At 66.7% G+C, this 14,542-nt stretch overlaps 5 non-coding genes across 5 annotated transcripts; all 5 read right to left on the bottom strand.

Annotated features, from left to right (window-relative positions):
* Positions 1-1,065: 1,065 nt before the first annotated feature.
* On the bottom strand, positions 1,066-1,184 carry LOC143640775 (5S ribosomal RNA). Its single transcript, XR_013155135.1, has one exon. It is a non-coding gene; the product is annotated as a 5S ribosomal RNA (ribosomal RNA).
* Positions 1,185-3,824: 2,640 nt separating this feature from the next.
* LOC143640788 (5S ribosomal RNA) lies at positions 3,825-3,943 on the bottom strand. The gene has a single exon (XR_013155148.1). It is a non-coding gene; the product is annotated as a 5S ribosomal RNA (ribosomal RNA).
* Positions 3,944-6,584: 2,641 nt separating this feature from the next.
* Positions 6,585-6,703, bottom strand: LOC143640774 (5S ribosomal RNA). The gene has a single exon (XR_013155134.1). It is a non-coding gene; the product is annotated as a 5S ribosomal RNA (ribosomal RNA).
* Positions 6,704-9,342: 2,639 nt separating this feature from the next.
* LOC143640773 (5S ribosomal RNA) lies at positions 9,343-9,461 on the bottom strand. Its single transcript, XR_013155133.1, has one exon. It is a non-coding gene; the product is annotated as a 5S ribosomal RNA (ribosomal RNA).
* Positions 9,462-12,090: 2,629 nt separating this feature from the next.
* On the bottom strand, positions 12,091-12,209 carry LOC143640771 (5S ribosomal RNA). Its single transcript, XR_013155131.1, has one exon. It is a non-coding gene; the product is annotated as a 5S ribosomal RNA (ribosomal RNA).
* Between the last annotated feature and the right edge of the window lie 2,333 nt (positions 12,210-14,542).

The following is a 14,542-nucleotide window of genomic DNA, read 5'->3' as shown; positions in this document are numbered from 1 at the left end:
TGTGGCCTCCTGGGCCTTCTCTCAGCCTCTGCCCTGCACACACCCTGAAGACGTGCACTCACTTCAAGGGGGATGTGGGAATCCACTCTTACATCCACGGGAAGTTAGATGGGAGATGAGAGAACCTGTGACCGCCCAGTCTCGAGGCTGCCATGGACTGGGTGACTTGCAGCCCAGAGTGAGGTGGCTGGGGTGGGAGGGGGGAAGAGAGGAGTGAGTGTGTGTCTGTGTGTGTGTGTTTGTGAGAGAGAGAGAGAGAGAGAGAGAGAGAGCGAGAGAGACAGGGTGACAGACAGAAGGGCCAAGGAAAGAGACACACTGAGTGGGAGATGGAGACAGGAGGCCTCCTCACAGGCCAGTAGAGTCACAAAGGTGAAGGAGAGATGGATGAGCAGAGAGATAGACAGAAAGACATCTGCTTCCAGAGTGTGTGTGTGTGTGTGTGTGTGTGTGAGAGAGAGAGAGAGAGAGAGAGAGAGAGACAGAGATAGAGAGAGAGAGAGAGAAAGAGAGAGAGATGGGTGAAGAGACAGACTCAGGGCTGGGACCCTCAGGAGGAAGGCGTTGGGAAGGGAGGCAGAGTTGCCAAGGGACGGACCTAGGGAGAGACGCTGGATGGACTCTCTCACTCCCAGGACCTGGGTGGCCACGCTCTGCTGGTGTGGCAAGAACGGGTGGGGAGCGGCCCCTGCGGGTGGGCCCTGTGTTCTGGGGAAAAGCAGGTGTGCGCCTCCCCACCCCCCATCCGGGAGTGTGAGTGGTGGGGGGGGGTGGGGGTCGGTCAGGGTGCACAGGACTGGTGGAGGCCTGGACCAGGCTCGGCTCCGCCGGGTCGCCTGGAGTGTCCTAGCGTCCCTGGAGAGAGCCAGGCCAGTGTGGCTCACTGCAGGCGCTGGGCGCTGGGCGCCGGAAGGCGGGAGGCCAGCCGCAGGCCTGAAGGGACACCGGGAGCCCAGGGCTGCCCCTGCGCCCTACCCCCGCGGGCCCGGGGGTCACGGCCTGAGGCGGTCACGGACACTGTTTCCGGGCCACGCAAGAAAAGTGCGTGTGGGAAGGGGGCGCAAAAGCCTACAGCACCCGGTATTCCCAGGCGGTCTCCCATCCAAGTACTAACCAGGCCCGACCCTGCTTAGCTTCCGAGATCAGACGAGATCGGGCGCGTTCAGGGTGGTATGGCCGTAGACGGCGGAGGCTGCCCCGGAACGCCTCAAGAGCCTGCGCCGGCTTCCACCCTTCAGCCCAGGGGCAGGGGAGGGCAGGGGAGGGCAGGGCAGCGGTGGAGGGGGCCAACACAGCGGGTGTTCCCAGGGGGCCTCCCTCGCCCCGCCCCAGCACTGCCCAGCGCTCCTCAACTCAACTCCAGGCTGGCTTTCTCGCTCCGACCTGACTCGGTCCCCGCGGCGGCGCGGGGGTCCTGGGAGACTGGCCGGCTCTCCCTCTCGGGTCCTCGGCCGGGCCGGATCGGGTCGGGGTGGAGTGGGCTAGGCGGGGCTGACAGGGGCTGAGTCCCGCCTCCACCTCTGCCCCTGGGCACCTGGCTCCACCTACCGGGAGCCCCGCCCCGGCCTGGCCTGGCCTCTGCCCCTCCTCGCCGAGCCCCAAGACCCCCGACCCCCGGGCACCCGGCACCCGCACCGCCACCCCACCCAGCCCTTCGCCTGGCCGAGAATCCCCAGAGAATCCCCAGCTGCCGCCGCCCGCGCTACCCTAGCCTAGCCTAGCCGAGCAGAGCCGAGCCGGGCGCCCAGAGAGCCAGGGGCGAAGACGGGAGCAGACACCCCGGCCCCCCGCGCCCCCCACCGGACACCCCAGAGACCCTGACAGAGGCCCAGCGCCCCAGCTGGAAATGCAGTGGGACTGGGCAATGGCGAGCGGCCGGCCACACACAACACCTGTGCGGGGAGCCAACCTCAGGGAGGGCCCGAGGAGGAACACACGCAGGGACCCACAGACAACCGGGCAGCGGGTGGCGAGCCGGCTGTGGCCCGCTGGTTCCCAGTCAGTCAGTCAGTCAGTCAGTCACAGGGCCAGGCTCAGAAGTGCGCCGCTGGGGCGCGGGCCTCGCCCTGAGTTCCCCATCCACTCTGCTTTGTCCACTCTGCACAGCAGCGCTTGGCCGCCCCGCACCCCCACCGCCACCCCCACCCTACCCTACCTCACCCCCACCCCACCACACTCTACCCCACCCCCGAGTGACTCCCTTCGGACTGAGTGCCAAGGTCGGAGGGCTCTGCGCCTTGTTTGTACACCTCAAGGACCAGGACCTGTACAGCACCGCCCTGAGGAAGGGCACAGACCCCTCCGTCCATTTGTCCATGGGCTGTGCTCCCGGAAAGGACCGCCTGTGAAAGTAGCGTTCCGAGTCAAACCCCGTCAGAGCCCAGTCGACGGCCTCACCAGACCGGAAGCCCCCTCACCCGCAAGCCTTGCGGGGGGCGGGGGGGAGCAGCGGTTGCGGGGGGTCGCGCGCCCACCGGGCCTTCAGGCCCTGCCTCGCGGCCAGGCGTCTCCAGGTGGAGGGTTCGCCGCGAACAAAGGGGCCTCTGCCTCCCTGTCCCCACCGCCCGGCCTTGGCCTTCAGCTCCCCTCGGCACGTGGTCCTCCCCGGCAACCTCCTGGCCCCGAACCACTTGCCTGCTCCGAAGGCTGCTTCCTCCTCTTCTCGGAGCACCTGCCCTCCTTTGACATCTGCTCTCTTGCTTGGCTCCCAGCGCAGCCTCCTAAGACCCTGTGGCCTCCTGGGCCTTCTCTCAGCCTCTGCCCTGCACACACCCTGAAGACGTGCACTCACTTCAAGGGGGATGTGGGAATCCACTCTTACATCCACGGGAAGTTAGATGGGAGATGAGAGAACCTGTGACCGCCCAGTCTCGAGGCTGCCATGGACTGGGTGACTTGCAGCCCAGAGTGAGGTGGCTGGGGTGGGAGGGGGGAAGAGAGGAGTGAGTGTGTGTCTGTGTGTGTGTGTTTGTGAGAGAGAGAGAGAGAGAGAGAGAGAGAGAGAGAGAGCGCGAGAGAGACAGGGTGACAGACAGAAGGGCCAAGGAAAGAGACACACTGAGTGGGAGATGGAGACAGGAGGCCTCCTCACAGGCCAGTAGAGTCACAAAGGTGAAGGAGAGATGGATGAGCAGAGAGATAGACAGAAAGACATCTGCTTCCAGAGTGTGTGTGTGTGTGTGTGTGTGTGTGAGAGAGAGAGAGAGAGAGAGAGAGAGAGAGACAGAGATAGAGAGAGAGAGAGAGAAAGAGAGAGAGATGGGTGAAGAGACAGACTCAGGGCTGGGACCCTCAGGAGGAAGGCGTTGGGAAGGGAGGCAGAGTTGCCAAGGGACGGACCTAGGGAGAGACGCTGGATGGACTCTCTCACTCCCAGGACCTGGGTGGCCACGCTCTGCTGGTGTGGCAAGAACGGGTGGGGAGCGGCCCCTGCGGGTGGGCCCTGTGTTCTGGGGAAAAGCAGGTGTGCGCCTCCCCACCCCCCATCCGGGAGTGTGAGTGGTGGGGGGGGGTGGGGGTCGGTCAGGGTGCACAGGACTGGTCGAGGCCTGGACCAGGCTCTGCTCCGCCGGGTCGCCTGGAGTGTCCTAGCGTCCCTGGAGAGAGCCAGGCCAGTGTGCCTCACTGCAGGCGCTGGGCGCTGGGCGCCGGAGGCGAGGCGGGAGGCGGGAGGCGGGAGGCCAGCCGCAGGCCTGAAGGGACACCAGGAGCCCAGGGCTGCCCCTGCGCCCTACCCCCGCGGGCCCGGGGGTCACGGCCTGAGGCGGTCACGGACACTGTTTCCGGGCCACGCAAGAAAAGTGCGTGTGGGAAGGGGGCGCAAAAGACTACAGCACCCGGTATTCCCAGGCGGTCTCCCATCCAAGTACTAACCAGGCCCGACCCTGCTTAGCTTCCGAGATCAGAAGAGATCGGGCGCGTTCAGGGTGGTATGGCCGTAGACGGCGGAGGCTGCCCCGGAACGCCTCAAGAGCCTGCGCCGGCTTCCACCCTTCAGCCCAGGGGCAGGGGAGGGCAGGGGAGGGCAGGGCAGCGGTGGAGGGGGCCAACACAGCGGGTGTTCCCAGGGGGCCTCCCTCGCCCCGCCCCAGCACTGCCCAGCGCTCCTCAACTCAACTCCAGGCTGGCTTTCTCGCTCCGACCTGACTCGGTCCCCGCGGCGGCGCGGGGGTCCTGGGAGACTGGCCGGCTCTCCCTCTCGGGTCCTCGGCGGGGCCGGATCGGGTCGGGGTGGAGTGGGCTAGGCGGGGCTGACAGGGGCTGAGTCCCGCCTCCACCTCTGCCCCTGGGCACCTGGCTCCACCTACCGGGAGCCCCGCCCCGGCCTGGCCTGGCCTCTGCCCCTCCTCGCCGAGCCCCAAGACCCCCGACCCCCGGGCACCCGGCACCCGCACCGCCACCCCACCCAGCCCTTCGCCTGGCCGAGAATCCCCAGAGAATCCCCAGCTGCCGCCGCCCGCGCTACCCTAGCCTAGCCTAGCCGAGCAGAGCCGAGCCGGGCGCCCAGAGAGCCAGGGGCGAAGACGGGAGCAGACACCCCGGCCCCCCGCGCCCCCCACCGGACACCCCAGAGACCCTGACAGAGGCCCAGCGCCCCAGCTGGAAATGCAGTGGGACTGGGCAATGGCGAGCGGCCGGCCACACACAACACCTGTGCGGGGAGCCAACCTCAGGGAGGGCCCGAGGAGGAACACACGCAGGGACCCACAGACAACCGGGCAGCGGGTGGCGAGCCGGCTGTGGCCCGCTGGTTCCCAGTCAGTCAGTCAGTCAGTCAGTCACAGGGCCAGGCTCAGAAGTGCGCCGCTGGGGCGCGGGCCTCGCCCTGAGTTCCCCATCCACTCTGCTTTGTCCACTCTGCACAGCAGCGCTTGGCCGCCCCGCACCCCCACCGCCACCCCCACCCTACCCTACCTCACCCCCACCCCACCACACTCTACCCCACCCCCGAGTGACTCCCTTCGGACTGAGTGCCAAGGTCGGAGGGCTCTGCGCCTTGTTTGTACACCTCAAGGACCAGGACCTGTACAGCACCGCCCTGAGGAAGGGCACAGACCCCTCCGTCCATTTGTCCATGGGCTGTGCTCCCGGAAAGGACCGCCTGTGAAAGTAGCGTTCCGAGTCAAACCCCGTCAGAGCCCAGTCGACGGCCTCACCAGACCGGAAGCCCCCTCACCCGCAAGCCTTGCGGGGGGCGGGGGGGAGCAGCGGTTGCGGGGGGTCGCGCGCCCACCGGGCCTTCAGGCCCTGCCTCGCGGCCAGGCGTCTCCAGGTGGAGGGTTCGCCGCGAACAAAGGGGCCTCTGCCTCCCTGTCCCCACCGCCCGGCCTTGGCCTTCAGCTCCCCTCGGCACGTGGTCCTCCCCGGCAACCTCCTGGCCCCGAACCACTTGCCTGCTCCGAAGGCTGCTTCCTCCTCTTCTCGGAGCACCTGCCCTCCTTTGACATCTGCTCTCTTGCTTGGCTCCCAGCGCAGCCTCCTAAGACCCTGTGGCCTCCTGGGCCTTCTCTCAGCCTCTGCCCTGCACACACCCTGAAGACGTGCACTCACTTCAAGGGGGATGTGGGAATCCACTCTTACATCCACGGGAAGTTAGATGGGAGATGAGAGAACCTGTGACCGCCCAGTCTCGAGGCTGCCATGGACTGGGTGACTTGCAGCCCAGAGTGAGGTGGCTGGGGTGGGAGGGGGGAAGAGAGGAGTGAGTGTGTGTCTGTGTGTGTGTGTTTGTGAGAGAGAGAGAGAGAGAGAGAGAGAGAGCGAGAGAGACAGGGTGACAGACAGAAGGGCCAAGGAAAGAGACACACTGAGTGGGAGATGGAGACAGGAGGCCTCCTCACAGGCCAGTAGAGTCACAAAGGTGAAGGAGAGATGGATGAGCAGAGAGATAGACAGAAAGACATCTGCTTCCAGAGTGTGTGTGTGTGTGTGTGTGTGTGTGAGAGAGAGAGAGAGAGAGAGAGAGAGAGAGAGAGAGAGAGAGACAGAGATAGAGAGAGAGAGAGAGAAAGAGAGAGAGATGGGTGAAGAGACAGACTCAGGGCTGGGACCCTCAGGAGGAAGGCGTTGGGAAGGGAGGCAGAGTTGCCAAGGGACGGACCTAGGGAGAGACGCTGGATGGACTCTCTCACTCCCAGGACCTGGGTGGCCACGCTCTGCTGGTGTGGCAAGAACGGGTGGGGAGCGGCCCCTGCGGGTGGGCCCTGTGTTCTGGGGAAAAGCAGGTGTGCGCCTCCCCACCCCCCATCCGGGAGTGTGAGTGGTGGGGGGGGTGGGGGTCGGTCAGGGTGCACAGGACTGGTCGAGGCCTGGACCAGGCTCGGCTCCGCCGGGTCGCCTGGAGTGTCCTAGCGTCCCTGGAGAGAGCCAGGCCAGTGTGGCTCACTGCAGGCGCTGGGCGCTGGGCGCCGGAGGCGAGGCGGGAGGCGGGAGGCGGGAGGCCATCCGCAGGCCTGAAGGGACACCGGGAGCCCAGGGCTGCCCCTGCGCCCTACCCCCGCGGGCCCGGGGGTCACGGCCTGAGGCGGTCACGGACACTGTTTCCGGGCCACGCAAGAAAAGTGCGTGTGGGAAGGGGGCGCAAAAGCCTACAGCACCCGGTATTCCCAGGCGGTCTCCCATCCAAGTACTAACCAGGCCCGACCCTGCTTAGCTTCCGAGATCAGACGAGATCGGGCGCGTTCAGGGTGGTATGGCCGTAGACGGCGGAGGCTGCCCCGGAACGCCTCAAGAGCCTGCGCCGGCTTCCACCCTTCAGCCCAGGGGCAGGGGAGGGCAGGGGAGGGCAGGGCAGCGGTGGAGGGGGCCAACACAGCGGGTGTTCCCAGGGGGCCTCCCTCGCCCCGCCCCAGCACTGCCCAGCGCTCCTCAACTCAACTCCAGGCTGGCTTTCTCGCTCCGACCTGACTCGGTCCCCGCGGCGGCGCGGGGGTCCTGGGAGACTGGCCGGCTCTCCCTCTCGGGTCCTCGGCCGGGCCGGATCGGGTCGGGGTGGAGTGGGCTAGGCGGGGCTGACAGGGGCTGAGTCCCGCCTCCACCTCTGCCCCTGGGCACCTGGCTCCACCTACCGGGAGCCCCGCCCCGGCCTGGCCTGGCCTCTGCCCCTCCTCGCCGAGCCCCAAGACCCCCGACCCCCGGGCACCCGGCACCCGCACCGCCACCCCACCCAGCCCTTCGCCTGGCCGAGAATCCCCAGAGAATCCCCAGCTGCCGCCGCCCGCGCTACCCTAGCCTAGCCTAGCCGAGCAGAGCCGAGCCGGGCGCCCAGAGAGCCAGGGGCGAAGACGGGAGCAGACACCCCGGCCCCCCGCGCCCCCCACCGGACACCCCAGAGACCCTGACAGAGGCCCAGCGCCCCAGCTGGAAATGCAGTGGGACTGGGCAATGGCGAGCGGCCGGCCACACACAACACCTGTGCGGGGAGCCAACCTCAGGGAGGGCCCGAGGAGGAACACACGCAGGGACCCACAGACAACCGGGCAGCGGGTGGCGAGCCGGCTGTGGCCCGCTGGTTCCCAGTCAGTCAGTCAGTCAGTCAGTCAGTCAGTCACAGGGCCAGGCTCAGAAGTGCGCCGCTGGGGCGCGGGCCTCGCCCTGAGTTCCCCATCCACTCTGCTTTGTCCACTCTGCACAGCAGCGCTTGGCCGCCCCGCACCCCCACCGCCACCCCCACCCTACCCTACCTCACCCCCACCCCACCACACTCTACCCCACCCCCGAGTGACTCCCTTCGGACTGAGTGCCAAGGTCGGAGGGCTCTGCGCCTTGTTTGTACACCTCAAGGACCAGGACCTGTACAGCACCGCCCTGAGGAAGGGCACAGACCCCTCCGTCCATTTGTCCATGGGCTGTGCTCCCGGAAAGGACCGCCTGTGAAAGTAGCGTTCCGAGTCAAACCCCGTCAGAGCCCAGTCGACGGCCTCACCAGACCGGAAGCCCCCTCACCCGCAAGCCTTGCGGGGGGCGGGGGGGAGCAGCGGTTGCGGGGGGTCGCGCGCCCACCGGGCCTTCAGGCCCTGCCTCGCGGCCAGGCGTCTCCAGGTGGAGGGTTCGCCGCGAACAAAGGGGCCTCTGCCTCCCTGTCCCCACCGCCCGGCCTTGGCCTTCAGCTCCCCTCGGCACGTGGTCCTCCCCGGCAACCTCCTGGCCCCGAACCACTTGCCTGCTCCGAAGGCTGCTTCCTCCTCTTCTCGGAGCACCTGCCCTCCTTTGACATCTGCTCTCTTGCTTGGCTCCCAGCGCAGCCTCCTAAGACCCTGTGGCCTCCTGGGCCTTCTCTCAGCCTCTGCCCTGCACACACCCTGAAGACGTGCACTCACTTCAAGGGGGATGTGGGAATCCACTCTTACATCCACGGGAAGTTAGATGGGAGATGAGAGAACCTGTGACCGCCCAGTCTCGAGGCTGCCATGGACTGGGTGACTTGCAGCCCAGAGTGAGGTGGCTGGGGTGGGAGGGGGGAAGAGAGGAGTGAGTGTGTGTCTGTGTGTGTGTGTTTGTGAGAGAGAGAGAGAGAGAGAGAGAGAGAGCGAGAGAGACAGGGTGACAGACAGAAGGGCCAAGGAAAGAGACACACTGAGTGGGAGATGGAGACAGGAGGCCTCCTCACAGGCCAGTAGAGTCACAAAGGTGAAGGAGAGATGGATGAGCAGAGAGATAGACAGAAAGACATCTGCTTCCAGAGTGTGTGTGTGTGTGTGTGTGTGTGTGTGAGAGAGAGAGAGAGAGAGAGAGAGAGAGAGACAGAGATAGAGAGAGAGAGAGAGAAAGAGAGAGAGATGGGTGAAGAGACAGACTCAGGGCTGGGACCCTCAGGAGGAAGGCGTTGGGAAGGGAGGCAGAGTTGCCAAGGGACAGACCTAGGGAGAGACGCTGGATGGACTCTCTCACTCCCAGGACCTGGGTGGCCACGCTCTGCTGGTGTGGCAAGAACGGGTGGGGAGCGGCCCCTGCGGGTGGGCCCTGTGTTCTGGGGAAAAGCAGGTGTGCGCCTCCCGACCCCCCATCCGGGAGTGTGAGTGGTGGGGGGGGTGGGGGTCGGTCAGGGTGCACAGGACTGGTCGAGGCCTGGACCAGGCTCGGCTCCGCCGGGTCGCCTGGAGTGTCCTAGCGTCCCTGGAGAGAGCCAGGCCAGTGTGGCTCACTGCAGGCGCTTGGCGCTGGGCGCCGGAGGCGAGGCGGGAGGCGGGAGGCGGGAGGCCAGCTGCAGGCCTGAAGGGACACCAGGAGCCCAGGGCTGCCCCTGCGCCCTACCCCCGCGGGCCCGGGGGTCACGGCCTGAGGCGGTCACGGACACTGTTTCCGGGCCACGCAAGAAAAGTGCGTGTGGGAAGGGGGCGCAAAAGCCTACAGCACCCGGTATTCCCAGGCGGTCTCCCATCCAAGTACTAACCAGGCCCGACCCTGCTTAGCTTCCGAGATCAGACGAGATCGGGCGCGTTCAGGGTGGTATGGCCGTAGACGGCGGAGGCTGCCCCGGAACGCCTCAAGAGCCTGCGCCGGCTTCCACCCTTCAGCCCAGGGGCAGGGGAGGGCAGGGGAGGGCAGGGCAGCGGTGGAGGGGGCCAACACAGCGGGTGTTCCCAGGGGGCCTCCCTCGCCCCGCCCCAGCACTGCCCAGCGCTCCTCAACTCAACTCCAGGCTGGCTTTCTCGCTCCGACCTGACTCGGTCCATGCGGCGGCGCGGGGGTCCTGGGAGACTGGCCGGCTCTCCCTCTCGGGTCCTCGGCCGGGCCGGATCGGGTCGGGGTGGAGTGGGCTAGGCGGGGCTGACAGGGGCTGAGTCCCGCCTCCACCTCTGCCCCTGGGCACCTGGCTCCACCTACCGGGAGCCCCGCCCCGGCCTGGCCTGGCCTCTGCCCCTCCTCGCCGAGCCCCAAGACCCCCGACCCCCGGGCACCCGGCACCCGCACCGCCACCCCACCCAGCCCTTCGCCTGGCCGAGAATCCCCAGAGAATCCCCAGCTGCCGCCGCCCGCGCTACCCTAGCCTAGCCTAGCCGAGCAGAGCCGAGCCGGGCGCCCAGAGAGCCAGGGGCGAAGACGGGAGCAGACACCCCGGCCCCCCGCGCCGCCCACCGGACACCCCAGAGACCCTGACAGAGGCCCAGCGCCCCAGCTGGAAATGCAGTGGGACTGGGCAATGGCGAGTGGCCGGCCACACACAACACCTGTGCGGGGAGCCACCCTCAGGGAGGGCCCGAGGAGGAACACACGCAGGGACCCACAGACAACCGGGCAGCGGGTGGCGAGCCGGCTGTGGCCCGCTGGTTCCCAGTCAGTCAGTCAGTCAGTCAGTCAGTCACAGGGCCAGGCTCAGAAGTGCGCCGCTGGGGCGCGGGCCTCGCCCTGAGTTCCCCATCCACTCTGCTTTGTCCACTCTGCACAGCAGCGCTTGGCCGCCCCGCACCCCCACCGCCACCCCCACCCTACCCTACCTCACCCCCACCCCACCACACTCTACCCCACCCCCGAGTGACTCCCTTCGGACTGAGTGCCAAGGTCGGAGGGCTCTGCGCCTTGTTTGTACACCTCAAGGACCAGGACCTGTACAGCACCGCCCTGAGGAAGGGCACAGACCCCTCCGTCCATTTGTCCATGGGCTGTGCTCCCGGAAAGGACCGCCTGTGAAAGTAGCGTTCCGAGTCAAACCCCGTCAGAGCCCAGTCGACGGCCTCACCAGACCGGAATCCCCCTCACCCGCAAGCCTTGCGGGGGGCCGGGGGGAGCAGCGGTTGCGGGGGGTCGCGCGCCCACCGGGCCTTCAGGCCCTGCCTCGCGGCCAGGCGTCTCCAGGTGGAGGGTTCGCCGCGAACAAAGGGGCCTCTGCCTCCCTGTCCCCACCGCCCGGCCTTGGCCTTCAGCTCCCCTCGGCACGTGGTCCTCCCCGGCAACCTCCTGGCCCCGAACCACTTGCCTGCTCCGAAGGCTGCTTCCTCCTCTTCTCGGAGCACCTGCCCTCCTTTGACATCTGCTCTCTTGCTTGGCTCCCAGCGCAGCCTCCTAAGACCCTGTGGCCTCCTGGGCCTTCTCTCAGCCTCTGCCCTGCACACACCCTGAAGACGTGCACTCACTTCAAGGGGGATGTGGGAATCCACTCTTACATCCACGGGAAGTTAGATGGGAGATGAGAGAACCTGTGACCGCCCAGTCTCGAGGCTGCCATGGACTGGGTGACTTGCAGCCCAGAGTGAGGTGGCTGGGGTGGGAGGGGGGAAGAGAGGAGTGAGTGTGTGTCTGTGTGTGTGTGTTTGTGAGAGAGAGAGAAAGAGAGAGAGAGAGAGAGAGCGAGAGAGACAGGGTGACAGACAGAAGGGCCAAGGAAAGAGACACACTGAGTGGGAGATGGAGACAGGAGGCCTCCTCACAGGCCAGTAGAGTCACAAAGGTGAAGGAGAGATGGATGAGCAGAGAGATAGACAGAAAGACATCTGCTTCCAGAGTGTGTGTGTGTGTGTGTGTGTGAGAGAGAGAGAGAGAGAGAGAGAGAGACAGAGATAGAGAGAGAGAGAGAGAAAGAGAGAGAGATGGGTGAAGAGACAGACTCAGGGCTGGGACCCTCAGGAGGAAGGCGTTGGGAAGGGAGGCAGAGTTGCCAAGGGACGGACCTAGGGAGAGACGCTGGATGGACTCTCTCACTCCCAGGACCTGGGTGGCCACGCTCTGCTGGTGTGGCAAGAACGGGTGGGGAGCGGCCCCTGCGGGTGGGCCCTGTGTTCTGGGGAAAAGCAGGTGTGCGCCTCCCCACCCCCCATCCGGGAGTGTGAGTGGTGGGGGGGGTGGGGGTCGGTCAGGGTGCACAGGACTGGTCGAGGCCTGGACCAGGCTCGGCTCCGCCGGGTCGCCTGGAGTGTCCTAGCGTCCCTGGAGAGAGCCAGGCCAGTGTGGCTCACTGCAGGCGCTGGGCGCTGGGCGCCGGAGGCGAGGCGGGAGGCGGGAGGCGGGAGGCCATCCGCAGGCCTGAAGGGACACCGGGAGCCCAGGGCTGCCCCTGCGCCCTACCCCCGCGGGCCCGGGGGTCACGGCCTGAGGCGGTCACGGACACTGTTTCCGGGCCACGCAAGAAAAGTGCGTGTCTGAAGGGGGCGCAAAAGCCTACAGCACCCGGTATTCCCAGGCGGTCTCCCATCCAAGTACTAACCAGGCCCGACCCTGCTTAGCTTCCGAGATCAGACGAGATCGGGCGCGTTCAGGGTGGTATGGCCGTAGACGGCGGAGGCTGCCCCGGAACGCCTCAAGAGCCTGCGCCGGCTTCCACCCTTCAGCCCAGGGGCAGGGGAGGGCAGGGGAGGGCAGGGCAGCGGTGGAGGGGGCCAACACAGCGGGTGTTCCCAGGGGGCCTCCCTCGCCCCGCCCCAGCACTGCCCAGCGCTCCTCAACTCAACTCCAGGCTGGCTTTCTCGCTCCGACCTGACTCGGTCCCCGCGGCGGCGCGGGGGTCCTGGGAGACTGGCCGGCTCTCCCTCTCGGGTCCTCGGCCGGCCGGGCCGGATCGGGTCGGGGTGGAGTGGGCTAGGCGGGGCTGACAGGGGCTGAGTCCCGCCTCCACCTCTGCCCCTGGGCACCTGGCTCCACCTACCGGGAGCCCCGCCCCGGCCTGGCCTGGCCTCTGCCCCTCCTCGCCGAGCCCCAAGACCCCCGACCCCCGGGCACCCGGCACCCGCACCGCCACCCCACCCAGCCCTTCGCCTGGCCGAGAATCCCCAGAGAATCCCCAGCTGCCGCCGCCCGCGCTACCCTAGCCTAGCCTAGCCCAGCAGAGCCGAGCCGGGCGCCCAGAGAGCCAGGGGCGAAGACGGGAGCAGACACCCCGGCCCCCCGCGCCCCCCACCGGACACCCCAGAGACCCTGACAGAGGCCCAGCGCCCCAGCTGGAAATGCAGTGGGACTGGGCAATGGCGAGCGGCCGGCCACACACAACACCTGTGCGGGGAGCCAACCTCAGGGAGGGCCCGAGGAGGAACACACGCAGGGACCCACAGACAACCGGGCAGCGGGTGGCGAGCCGGCTGTGGCCCGCTGGTTCCCAGTCAGTCAGTCAGTCAGTCAGTCACAGGGCCAGGCTCAGAAGTGCGCCGCTGGGGCGCGGGCCTCGCCCTGAGTTCCCCATCCACTCTGCTTTGTCCACTCTGCACAGCAGCGCTTGGCCGCCCCGCACCCCCACCGCCACCCCCACCCTACCCTACCTCACCCCCACCCCACCACACTCTACCCCACCCCCGAGTGACTCCCTTCGGACTGAGTGCCAAGGTCGGAGGGCTCTGCGCCTTGTTTGTACACCTCAAGGACCAGGACCTGTACAGCACCGCCCTGAGGAAGGGCACAGACCCCTCCGTCCATTTGTCCATGGGCTGTGCTCCCGGAAAGGACCGCCTGTGAAAGTAGCGTTCCGAGTCAAACCCCGTCAGAGCCCAGTCGACGGCCTCACCAGACCGGAAGCCCCCTCACCCGCAAGCCTTGCGGGGGGCGGGGGGGAGCAGCGGTTGCGGGGGGTCGCGCGCCCACCGGGCCTTCAGGCCCTGCCTCGCGGCCAGGCGTCTCCAGGTGGAGGGTTCGCCGCGAACAAAGGGGCCTCTGCCTCCCTGTCCCCACCGCCCGGCCTTGGCCTTCAGCTCCCCTCGGCACGTGGTCCTCCCCGGCAACCTCCTGGCCCCGAACCACTTGCCTGCTCCGAAGGCTGCTTCCTCCTCTTCTCGGAGCACCTGCCCTCCTTTGACATCTGCTCTCTTGCTTGGCTCCCAGCGCAGCCTCCTAAGACCCTGTGGCCTCCTGGGCCTTCTCTCAGCCTCTGCCCTGCACACACCCTGAAGACGTGCACTCACTTCAAGGGGGATGTGGGAATCCACTCTTACATCCACGGGAAGTTAGATGGGAGATGAGAGAACCTGTGACCGCCCAGTCTCGAGGCTGCCATGGACTGGGTGACTTGCAGCCCAGAGTGAGGTGGCTGGGGTGGGAGGGGGGAAGAGAGGAGTGAGTGTGTGTCTGTGTGTGTGTGTTTGTGAGAGAGAGAGAAAGAGAGAGAGAGAGAGAGAGCGAGAGAGACAGGGTGACAGACAGAAGGGCCAAGGAAAGAGACACACTGAGTGGGAGATGGAGACAGGAGGCCTCCTCACAGGCCAGTAGAGTCACAAAGGTGAAGGAGAGATGGATGAGCAGAGAGATAGACAGAAAGACATCTGCTTCCAGAGTGTGTGTGTGTGTGTGTGTGTGAGAGAGAGAGAGAGAGAGAGAGAGAGACAGAGATAGAGAGAGAGAGAGAGAAAGAGAGAGAGATGGGTGAAGAGACAGACTCAGGGCTGGGACCCTCAGGAGGAAGGCGTTGGGAAGGGAGGCAGAGTTGCCAAGGGACGGACCTAGGGAGAGACGCTGGATGGACTCTCTCACTCCCAGGACCTGGGTGGCCACGCTCTGCTGGTGTGGCAAGAACGGGTGGGGAGCGGCCCCTGCGGGTGGGCCCTGTGTTCTGGGGAAAAGCAGGTGTGCGCCTCCCCACCCCCCATCCGGGAGTGTGAGTGGTGGGGGGGGTGGGGGTCGGTCAGGG

The sequence above is a fragment of the Callospermophilus lateralis genome, unplaced genomic scaffold, assembly GCF_048772815.1.
Source record: "Callospermophilus lateralis isolate mCalLat2 unplaced genomic scaffold, mCalLat2.hap1 Scaffold_6038, whole genome shotgun sequence".
Classification (NCBI taxonomy): domain Eukaryota; kingdom Metazoa; phylum Chordata; class Mammalia; order Rodentia; family Sciuridae; genus Callospermophilus; species Callospermophilus lateralis.
This window is presented reverse-complemented; position numbering and strand designations above follow the sequence as displayed.